The sequence below is a fragment of the Carlito syrichta genome, unplaced genomic scaffold (genome assembly GCF_000164805.1).
Source record: "Carlito syrichta isolate Samal-C Ts95f unplaced genomic scaffold, Tarsius_syrichta-2.0.1 Scaffold304418, whole genome shotgun sequence".
Lineage (NCBI taxonomy): Eukaryota > Metazoa > Chordata > Mammalia > Primates > Tarsiidae > Carlito > Carlito syrichta.
This window is the reverse complement of record NW_007248514.1, coordinates 221201-232937: the sequence shown is the minus strand read 5'-3', so window position 1 is coordinate 232937 and position 11737 is coordinate 221201.

Below are 11737 nucleotides of genomic sequence, written 5' to 3'. Positions count from 1 at the left end.
GTGATCCAAAGTAGATATTGTCATATATCAGTTCGGAGCACTTCGCAGACGTAGGAGGGGTTCTCTCTTAGGTAAGATCGGGGACGTTCAGGCGATTGGTTTGCAAACACCGCAGAAACATTATGAAAATCAATTGCAGATTTGTATTCGTTTTTCTCTCGTCACTCCCCTCCTCTCCATTCCACAGCACGAGCAGAGGAGGAGAGAGCGCGGTGGGGTGGGGTGGGCGGTGGGATGGGCGAGGGTGGTGGCTGGGAGGGGGTAATTGTGTTTTTTTTCTAGCTGCTGCTCTTTTCCCCCCCAGGATTGGGGGAAGGAGGGCTTTCTCGTCTGGGGGTCTTACCTCCTCCCTGTGATCAGCACCAGACGAGTGGAAGTGAGGACTCCTTTCCCTCCGCCTGACTTTCCTCCCCCCAGAGAAGTGAATCCTTCCCCGCCCAAGTCTCAGGGTCTCTTACCCCTCCAACCCGCGGGGTCGGCAGCGCCTGTTTACGAGAGTTTGAAGAAGTCAGCTCTCTTCCTGGCCGGAGCTAGGTGTCAAGCCTCCCTGTTTGGAGCCTTTAGAGAGACTCCCCGGAAGAGTATCTGAAGTTTCCCAAAGGTGAGGCAGCCCAGCTGCAAGCCAGTGTCCCAACTTTGTCTGGCTTGCTGTGCTGCTGCTGGCTAGGGACTCCGATTAGTCATAAACGAGTGGTGAGCAGTGCGCCAGCCGCCCAGCCGGTGCCTGGCGAAGTCTGGGAAAAACCTTCTCTAATGTTGTGTTAAATATTTAGTATGAGAGAGTGGCCCTGGGTGAATATTTCATGCCTGCCTTTATTGTCAATCAATGAGAAGAAAGCTACATCCACTGTGAATTTTTCAAATCCCAAACCTCAAAGAAAAGGGTTGGAATGAGAGCCATGTAGCTTGCACGTCAGGGCCCCTTGGGTTGAAAGCTCAGGCTCTGCTAGGGGACTGAAAAAGAAGCCGAAGGTTGGGGCCCAGGAAGGATTTTTTTGGAGGGGGTGAGGACTGGGCTTGGGGCTCCTATCCTTGAATGATTGCGGAACGGTAAGGTGGGAGGTGGAGCCAGGTGTGGGTCTCCAAGATAGACCAGCAAGATAGTGGAAAGGAGCTGTGGACACTGGGGTGTCAGGTCAGGGCCAGGGGCCACTCCCTAGTCAGAGCCCCAGCCCCTTTCCCTGGGGCTGCAGCCAGACCTTAGTACCTCCTTCCTGCTTCTCAGTCCCGCCCTACCCTCCTCTGAGTCTGCCAGCCTCCTGGATGGCTGCGGTCCAAGGGGTAGACTCAGTGATTCTGCCCTCCCTTGCCCTCCATCCCTCTGGGTGCCACAGGACACATCTGGGCAGCTGAAAATCACTTTATTGAAGAGTTCTGGGCTGGGTCCAAGGGGCCAGAGCGACCGGCATGGACAGAAAGCAACCTTAGATCAGGTGGAGCTGCCAAGGCACGATTTGTTGGGGAAGGAGGGGAGGAGTTGAAGCCCCCAAGGACTCAGCCCACTGCACACTCAGGGAATGCCAAAAATAGCCCAAGACCTCCCTACACCCCTAATTTTTGGTTGAAATTGGTTTGCACTTTGAAAAAAAAATTAGATTTGTCTTGAAACATGATGAGGGGCTTTTGTAGGCTCCCAAACCAGACAGGGAGGACACAAAAAATTGTAGCTTGTCTCCTTATACAATCCTTCAAACCCATTCCTCCTCAACCCTCTTGCCTCCTCAAACTTGCTCAGCCTTTAGAGTGATGCCGAGGTGGGATTGACCTCAACCATGGGTCCCATTCTTGGGGTAGTTCTGGAATACTCGGGGATAGGCCTCAGGGACCGGGACCGCTCTGCCCCCTTGGTCCTGGGCGCTGCTTCTCTAGTCCTGGTCACAACTTAAACTGAAGCAAAGAGGAACTAGATTGGGGCTTTGCTTAACTGTGGGACTTCTCTGTCGGGAAGGGGCCACAGAAAGAAAAAATATTTCCTCTGGCGTTTCCTCTTTCCTCTAGTCCTTTTTATAGGGTGAGCTGGGGCCAGCATTTTTAATTATTATGGTGGGGAACTATGGACGGTGGCTTTTATGGGGTTCACGCTGACCTCATTAAACTTGAGTTTATTGGAGGCAAAAATGCTCCCCAAACAGTGATAGGAACCAGCAAGGAGGAGGTGAGAGGCGCCCCTATCCCTTGCAGAGGTGTGCATGAAGGCTCAGAGCCTCAGCCCCCTGCTTTCCCACTTCCCCCCAAGGCTCTGCCTCCTTCCCCCTCCTGGCCTCCAGGGTGAAGTGGGGCCCAATCCCCTGAGGCAAATCCTGCACAGCTAGGGCTGGGGGGGGGTGGGAACTGCTTCCTGTGAGGAGACTGCTGTGGGTCTGAGCACTTGAATTTGACCACCAAAGTTTATTCTGGGGCCACCATAAAAGCGAGCCAGGCAGCTACCAGGAGCTGCTGGCGGCCCTATTTCCTTGAAACAAAAAAGAAAGGCAAGAAGGAATGTCAAGGAGTTGGTGTCCAGGAAGCGCTGGAGTCTCCCAACAGAGACTTCTGGAAAGTAATATTTTTCCTCCTAAAAGTGAGGCATGAAGTTTAAAATGTTCTTTAGCATTGATATGACTTTTGATTTCAACTGAAAAAATTCTTAGCAACTGGCGATTGCTGCTGGGGTCAAGGAGAGAAGGCCCTGACCACTGAGGTCTGCTAGACATTGGCAAAAGTGTCCATGGTGTGGAGTAGCCTCTTGCCCAGCCCTGGGTCCAGGCTACCTGGAAGCATCTGCTGAGCTGCTTGCCCAGGCTGCATCTTGAGGATTCTGGCCGGGGCATCAATGCCTTCCCGACACAGAACTTATCCCAGGCCCCGTGCCTTCCCTGTCAAGCCCGCTCCCGGTGCTTATTTTTACCTCACCTGGCGGACGCCTGTGGATCCTCCATCCACACTGAGTCCCCACCTTCACCTGAAATTGTGAGGGCAGAGCCATCTCGCCCTCCCCACCAGCTCTTGGTGGCCTCTGTCAGCAACGCCAACCAGCCTGGCCGTTAGCAGGCGGCTGTGGTCTGGGCGGCTGCCGCGGTAGTCTGACCAGGGCCACGAGAGACTCCAGCGCCCTGCCCTCCCACACAGAGACAACAGGGGCAGCTTCAGAAGGGGGCAGTGTCTCCTGAATTCTGGTCTGGGTGGCTCCCAGGGTGGCCTCCTGCACACAGTGCGCTGGGGCCACCTTGAGCTTGTGGGCTCTGGGTTCTAGAGAGCATATCATGGTAGAGGAAGGGGCCCATCCCACTGACCAGGAACCGGGAGGAAGACCCTGAGAGGAGAGGGCCCCAGATAAGTTCAGTGGGCTTGGATTGTAAATCCAGCCCCGTGTGGAGTCCATAAAAAAAAAAGCGGAGCGAGTCCCACGCATGGACACCCTCAGTTATTCCCGGGCTGGGCCGGCAAGGAGGAGCCTTCATCAGACATCGTCTTGCACCTTCTGATGCATATTTCTCTCCCCTACAACAAGATTGCTGTGCTTAATAATCCCTTTAGTATGCTTTGGGATTTTCAGACCAGCAGTTTATCTGGCACCCGGGATATCCCACTCTCAGCCGGGGAACAAGAAGGGGGTGGGACTGCTGGTTCAAGGCTCCCACCTCTCCTCAGACTGGCCATCACTCGAGCCTCCAAGTCAGGCCACCTAAGCTGGTTTACACTGCCTGGAGGGCCCTCAGACCCCTGGAGGAGGTAAGGAGGAGGGAGAAGGGCAGCTTCCCCACCCCCGCAGCCCCACCCAGCTTCCTCTGTGGATTGTCCCAGGAGGCTAGCAATGCGACCCCATTTCTCCCCATAAAAGCTCCATTTTACGAGCCTGTTTCACTGGCCCCCTCACCAAATGCTCCAAAATGAAGGAAATGTCTTTAAAGCAGTCTGGAAATGGAGCTGCTGCTATTGGGCCTTAGCTTCCTAAGCCAGTTGTGGCAGCACAGAAAATACCTTTTCTGGGTGGGATTGCCCTGTCGGACCACCCGGATCTCCTGCCTGGACGCAGGGCAGAGGCCCGGTTGGCCTGAGCCCCCATTCTCCGGCTTTAGCACCTACTTTAGGCTCGGACCCAGTCCGCGCTGATCAAAGTGAGCTCGCGGCATTTTTATGAGATCAACTTCAGTGGCTCTTTACTTGCAATCAGACGCCTGGGTCGAAAATGCAAAAGGGAACAGCCCATCAATCCAAAAAGGAAAAGGAAAAGAAGGGGGCAGGCGTGAGGTGAAAAAATTCAGGTAACACAGAGCAAGATTTTGGACACACACACACACACACACACACACCACGCGCGCACGCGAGCGTGCATACACAAAGCAAAACAAATCAAAATACCCCTTGCCCCCAGCAAGAATGGTTAGCGGGTCAGTCCCAGCCTCCAGGCCCTGCCTTCTGCCTGCACATTCCGCCCCGATTTCCGGAGCCTGGAAGTCAGAGCAGGCAGCAGGTCGCCCTGACTCGCCTGTGCTCTGAAGCTTGATCCGAAAGCTCCCACCGTGTGGACACTCTGCGTGGGGTGAGAGCAGTGGCCCACGCCTGTGCGCCCCAGCAGGGAAGGTGCGTTCTGCCCATGATTTAAAAGACTCCCCCCATTCTGCTGCTTTCCTATCTGTGGTCTCTGTGGTTCTCTCATCACTACAGCCAGAAGTTGAGTTACAGGAAGATTCGCCAGAGATTTATCGCCTGGCCCCAAACTTGGAGAGCCTCGTTGTCATAAACAGCCGTCTATTGTCTAGACTTTTATCTCCGGGTATGGATCGTGCATTAGGGAGGCTCAGGAGATGCAGGCTGGGTCTGAGGGGTGTGCATACAGCCGGTGCCTGCTCCCGACCCCCAGGGGTTTCTTTGCATCGTTTTAGAAGAGTGCACAAATGTGTGTGTGTGCATTCCTGGAGCTAGGCAGGTATGACTGTGTGTCCACGAGTGGGGGCCCGCACTGGGGAAGTCTGTTTCTTTCTGGGTCTGGGAACATTCCGGTGCGTGTACTTGTGTGTTGGTGAGAATTTGTCACGGTGTGCTTTGTTTCTGGGGCATTTTAAGTGTTCCTGCCTGGGCTTTTTCGGGTTTTATTAACCTGCATCCGCTTGGCCTGTTTATGTCCCTTCCAGCAGATGATCTGGTGTGTTTCAATATTGGAGCCCATTGTGTGTATTTGGCTTCATTGAGGAAATGGTTTTGGGCGATACCTTCCCAGTTTACCCCTCAGCTTTCCCCAGCCACCCTGAGTCACATCTCAGCTTCTGTCTTCACCAGGGTGTGGGGCCCTGCCCCATGCTCCACGAGTCCCTAAATCTCCAAAGCGCTTGCCAACTTAATGTCACAGACATGGAGCACATTTTTGCAGACGGAAGTCTGGCTATCTCTATCTTTCCTGCACTAGAAGGAAGTGTCCCAACTCCTAGACCACCTCACTTCCTAGGGCTCCCCTTCCCAGGACGAGGGGACAGAAGAAAGGACCTCCCCAGTTCCTTTCCACTGTTTAAAATCCTCTCCACAGAATTCTAGATACTGCCAAAGAGGGCCGGCTCTTCCCTCCCTGGGGCTTCCTGGCAACAAATGTCCCCACCCTGGCTACCCCCTCAGCCCTATGAGCCTGGGCACTTTGTAACCTAAGAGGCACTTTGCCCAGATTAAATGTCTATGGCAGAGATACTTATCACCTTAGATCTTGGGGTCGGAAGCTGCTTTGAAAGCCAGGATCCTTTAATACCACCAGAAATAATCAAATCCTCTCCCTTTGTTTTTCATGATCAGAACACAGGATAGGAGGGGCATCAGGCCCTGAGGCCTGGGAGCTCTGTTGACCATCCCCACTACCCCTGGCTGCTCCCACTCTGCCCTAAGTTCCATTTCAGGCCCCTAATAGCCCGAACCACTCTAACCAGGTAGGGAATATAGGAGCGGACTGACCCCAGAGGTTGATTTTCCAAGGGTGGAGGTGATAGCAATTAGGGGCTCTGGGAGCACCAGATGTAAACAGAATTTTCCCCCATGGCCTTCCAAGCATCCCTCTTTTGCCTTGCCATTATAATTTCTATTTTAAAAGCAATGATTAGGCCTTAACGTGGCTCCAGAAGCCCAGAGGAGGCAAAAACAATCTGCGACGTTCAGGAAAAAGGTGAGTCCTCTGAGCTCTCTCTCTGCCAATATTCTCGCCGCCCTCCTCCCCCCCGCGCCCTTCCTTCCTCTCTCCTTTTCTTTCTGTATCCTTAGTGCTACCCTGGAGGAAAAGGATCAAGGATCCCAGTGGAGGCTCCTTCCTCGGGCGCCGTCAAGCCGAGCCTACTGGCTGCCTACCGCGGGGCCGCCGCCGTCCGCAGCTCGCTTGCCGTCTCGATGGCGGCTGCGGCGCCGCCTGACTCCCGGGGTCTCCCTCCCACCCTCCTTTTGGCCGCCCCCCTCCCCTAGACCCACGAATATCTAACATCCTTGCTTCCCCGCACCCAAGGCCTCGGCCAGCCGCTCAGCGCCCGGGGATCGCGGCCGCAGTCCCCCCGGGCCTCGCGGCGGCGCTCTGCGCCCTTCCCCGCCGGCTGCAGCCTCCTCCTTTGCGGGTTGCGGGTTCAAACGCTTCTCTCTCTCACTTTTCTGCGTCTCCTCCTTGCTCTCCGCTTCGGGATCTGAGCGATAAATGGAGCCACGTCTCCTACCGCACCGGCCCTCCCCGCCCCTGCTGCCTCTCTGCTCCTTACCGAATGCACCGCCTTGTTTTCTGAAGGAAACCGTAACATTCAGACAGTTAAGCTGTACAAGAACTTTTCTTTATGACGTTTAATTTTCTCTCCAGCGCTTACGTCCTGCGCCGCCTCGCAGTGGAATGGAATGGGTTTAGACGCCTGCAGCGGGGGAGAGGGGGAGTGGGGAGAGGGAGCCCGGAGTCGCAGACAGTGGCCGAGAGATGCGGAAGACCGGGAGACACGCAGGGGGGAAAAAGAGGCGGGGGAGGGGGAGGACAGAGGGGGGAGGGGACCCCAGCTGGAGGGGAGCGGAGCCGGAGACAGAAAAGGAGAGAAAACTTTCCCGGAGTCTTCATTAGTTGATTTCAACGTTCGCCGCTTTCCCCGGCCGGCAGAGCTCACCCCCAATAAAAGAAGGAGGGGGGTCTTTTTTTTTTTTAAGGCCCCAAAGAGTCTTGTGTTTACAAGACCAGAAACGCCACGGCCGCGTCCCGGCAGAGAGAAAGGCTGAAATGGAGGACCGGCGCCTTCCTTATAAGGTACGATGCTAACTTGACCTTCACTTTGTCATGGCGCCCCCGCCCACCCAGACTGCTGGGGCGGCAGGGCAGGGGCAGCCGCCTCGGCCCTGCTTCTGCCTCCCGCCTCTTTCAAGCTCGGTCTCGCTTCTTTTCTTCTTTCCATTTCCCTCCTTCAGTCTTTTTCTTGCTCTTTCCCCCCACCTATTCCTTTTTATTTCCTTCCTTCCTTCGTTGTCTCCTACCCCTTTCTTTCGCCCGTTCTGCTCGATCTTGCCTGCTGGTCTCATTTCTGTTTTCCCTGGCTCTCCCCACTGCCTTTATGGCGATCTCTACCTCTCCCGCAGCCTTCTGGTCTCAATCCCCGGAACAAGAAAAAAAAAGCATTTTCAATCCTCCCTTCAATCCAGCTCTGGACTGACTGACGTCCACAGCGCTAGCCTGGCTTTGGCCCCCACCCAGGTGTCCCTGGGGGAGGAGACTCCAAGAAAAAAGGCCAATTTGGGATCAAAAGGAGGCTTCTCTTTGGGCCTGGTGCCCACTTGAGGATGATAATGCACTTGGTTTTGATAAGATCCTGTCTTTCTCTCACTGGCCTCACCTGCAAGGTCTCCGTGACCCTCGTGGCCTTGGATTGAGAGCAAAACCTTAGATTGGGGACAAGGGGGGACCAGAGCCCACTGCTCCTGAGACTATGGGGGGAGGCAGAGTTCAAGTATTAAATTATTTGCTTCCTCTGGGCTTTCAACGCCTAAAATTCTAGAGATTTCTCTTAAGCAATCTGGGGGAGGGAATTTAGAAGAATTAGAGATTTCTGGAAATTCACTCACATGTGAAAACAGGAAAGTGGTGGATGATCAGGGCCTCTCTACCTTGTCTCTTGCTGCCTCCCAAGTCCAGCAGAGCCTCCGACATTAACTCTACTCATGTCTTGTGTGGCTATAAAATAATATTATCGACACCCCTATAATTATCTATTAACCACTTACTTGCAGTGATTACAATGCTAGAGGAGGTGGGTCTATGCAGACAAAGTAACGCTCAGCAAATGTCCTGGAAAATGAAACTGGATCAGAGGCATTCAGGTTGGTTCTTTTGTGCCTTCCTGAGTATGTTCCAGAATCTATACGCTGCTGCCTAGGGCCTCCTTGCATTGGGAGTAGCCATTTTGTAGGGTTTAGGGTGATATTGGGAGACCCTGTCATCTCCTTTTCCTGTATATTCCATACACCCCCCCACCCCTCCTCCTCCTCTTCTGCACCAGAGAGGGTCAGGCAATAAAAGAGAAATGCTTTCTCTCTCTCCCCCTACAATTATCCGAATAATTGCATGAATTCTTCCTGGAATACCACTGTGTAGTCAGGGTCAGGATTTCAGCAGGAAGTACAAGGGACAGGATTCCAAATGGGGGAAGTGAAGAGAGTCCTGCGTCCTTACATTCCCAGACTTTATAGTTCTGTCTAGTGTTACATTGTTTCTTCAGGCAAAGATCTTTGTTCGCCTTCATTCATATTTCTCCCTCCCCCGCCTTTTCTTTCTCTCCCCACACCCCGCCTTTTTTGGTCCCTTTAAAGGAGGCTCAGATCATCTTCTGCTCTTAATAGATGACTATAAAAGTAAAATTAATTCCCCCCTGCCCTTTAATATCAATATCTCTCCGTTAAGTATGCACATCGGCAAGAATAAACAGAATTAAGTGCTGCAACCCAAACTAGCAATTACACCCAAGTTTTTTTTTTTTTTTAATTTTATTTTCATTGGGTCTGGCTTATCCAGGGGTGTACGTTCTGGCATGAGATAACCAGGGGGTATTTGTACTGTTTTTTTTTTACAGGCTCGTTGGGGCCTGAGCCAGCACCGACCTGGTAGAAAAAGCAGCCGTGAAGCCAGACGGAGATGAATGTGAACCATGCAGAGAAATGCAGACCCAGTAGCAAGGCAGCACACCCCGAACAAATGTGGCAGAGGGCGAGACAGGCACTCACCAACAGAGGTTTATGTGTTTTTATTTGTAAAATCTGATGTGGTTTCCAACAGGAAAAGGAAAATTCAGGGAAAGGGAGGAGAGAGAGAATCATCCAGGTCCTTGCTCACAGCATGAACACCAGAAGGAGAAATCACAGAATAAACCTGAGCCCACACCAGAGCAGCACCCGGACGGGTCAGCCGCTGCCCCACATGCCACGGGGCTAGATCCTTGAAGCCCCCCCCCCCGCGGCCGCCCCAGCTTCCTAGCTCTCCTTATCATCTCCATCTTTATGACGAGGCTTGTTAACAAGACCATCGAGCTGGCCACGCACATCTATCTCAGCCGCCTACGCTCAGCCGAGCAGCGGCCGGCGGGGGGACTGGGAGGCGCTAATTAATTGATTCCTTTGGACTGTAAAATATGGCCGCATCTACACGGAACCCACGGACTCATAAACAATATCTCTGCTGGGTGTAAGTGCACTATCTCTTAAGGAATTTTTCCATAGGCATGTATCAGAGGGTTTTTAGTTGTTAAGGAAAAACTCAAGTGGGACACATGTTTAGGGGCAAGTCAGCTCAGCACCAGAAAACATCTCTCTGAAAGTGGTGGGAGTGAGTTTTGTGGGAAAAAAGCTTGGGTTATGGGCTAGCCTTCCCTGCTGCTTGTGTAGACCTGATCCAGTTTAAGGATCACAAGAAACTAAGAGGCTGGGTAGGCCACAAGCCTCTCTGCCCTAGCTGGATGCCGGGGAGTGAGACATGGAAGCTGGGATCTAGCCTTTGCTTCATGCTGCTTCCTAGACTCAAGATTCAAAACTAAAATGAAAAAAATGAAACAAACCCTAACCTTCAGGATCCCTTGGGGGCCCAGCACACACCTAGGAATCCACCTGCCTGCCACACAGCTCACCGGAGCACTGTGGCACCTCTCTCCTAACCGGCAGCACAGAGTAACTCTATAATATACTTAGATTTGATCTAGAAGAACACATCTTGAGACACATGGTGTAACCTAAGTTATATACAGCTTATTCCATACATGTGTGATTGTACAGTGAGGACCCTGCCCCAAGCAGGACTTTGTGCTCTAAATATAGACCGGACTTGAAACAAGAGTTGCAACAGGAAAACAGTGATAGGCGAACGCTTATATAAATAATACACGTGGCTATAAGAAGGAGGGCTTAAAAGACAGAAATAATAGAAATACAGAATGGAAAAAAAGGCTCAGCAAACAGACATGGTCATTGCCGATGCCCGAACTTCCTCTTGCGATGGTTTTTAAGGTTTCCAGAGAAATGTGTGTGATGAATACAATATGCAAACTCAAAGAATGTACTTTCCATGTATTTGGTAAACACACATCGTGTACATGAAAATAATTTACAGAATATGATTTCCACACACTAGGTAGATATGCACTTTGTGTATGTATAATACTAGGAAGTATTTTCCGTGCAGTTTTTAAATGTTGATATGTGTGTTCATATCCGAATGCATTTTCCATGCACTGACTCTATATGCTTTATGGCATGTATACACATCCGTAGCTAAATAGACTCAGGATCACACCTTCCTTGCGTAGTTTATGGGCTCGTGTGGTGTTTATATGTGTAAATAAATGTTTGCGTGTGGTGAATATACATGCTATGTGGAGTCTTTCCCCAGTAGGGTGCTTTCACATGCAGGAGGTAAATGTGCTTTGTGTGTGTGCTTTATAGAGAAATGTATTTTCTATGCTTCACTGTACAGATATCTGCATTTTAGACTGTATTTCAATGTGTCGGCAATGGCGGCACTATGATCAGGTGTGTATTTTATAAAACGCCTTTTCCATGCTCTCTGCGTGTGGACAGTGCACCTTTCTAGAATTGCTTCCCGAGCAAGGGCTGCTGGCGGGTTCCACCCTCACAGACCTGTCCTCCAAGAAAGTGAAGACTTGTCTACTAAGCGGCTCTCGCCGGAAGAGCAGAAATCGCCCGCTGGCACCGACTGGTTCGTGTTGACTAAAGGTTCAGCTGTGTTTGGTCTCCGGGCCCGCTTTCTTGGCTCCTATACCAGGCTCCAGCGGGCGGCACAGGCCTTAGGCGCCTGGGGCAGAGCAGCTAGCGGTGAGAAGCCAGGCAGGAAGATGGACCGCCGCCGTGGGGACACCGCCTGCCGGGCAGAGGGAGGGCACTTCCGAGAAAGGTCTGGTTCCCGCAGCCCGGGCAGCGCCGCGGACTTCTCGAAGTCTCCCACAAATTCGCAGGGTGCTCCGCAGGCCTGGGGTGCTCAGGGACGAGTGACTGGACAGGCCCGGGGCTCAGCGAGGCAGTTTCCACTGCTCCCGCCAGCAGGGGTCATCCCGTCCTTCGCGGGGGCTAGCAGCCCTCAGGAGGCGACCAGCGCGGCCGGCGCTGCGGGCGGGGCAGCGACCCGGGTCAGCCGGTCTGCGGACGCGCCGGCTTTCCTCTCTCCGGGACCCCGAAGCGGCGCGCAGCCGGGACCACGATGGACAGGGAACTGGACCGAAGCCTTACAGGCTTGTCCACGGGGAGGGCGAGGGGTCACCGAGGGCCCCAG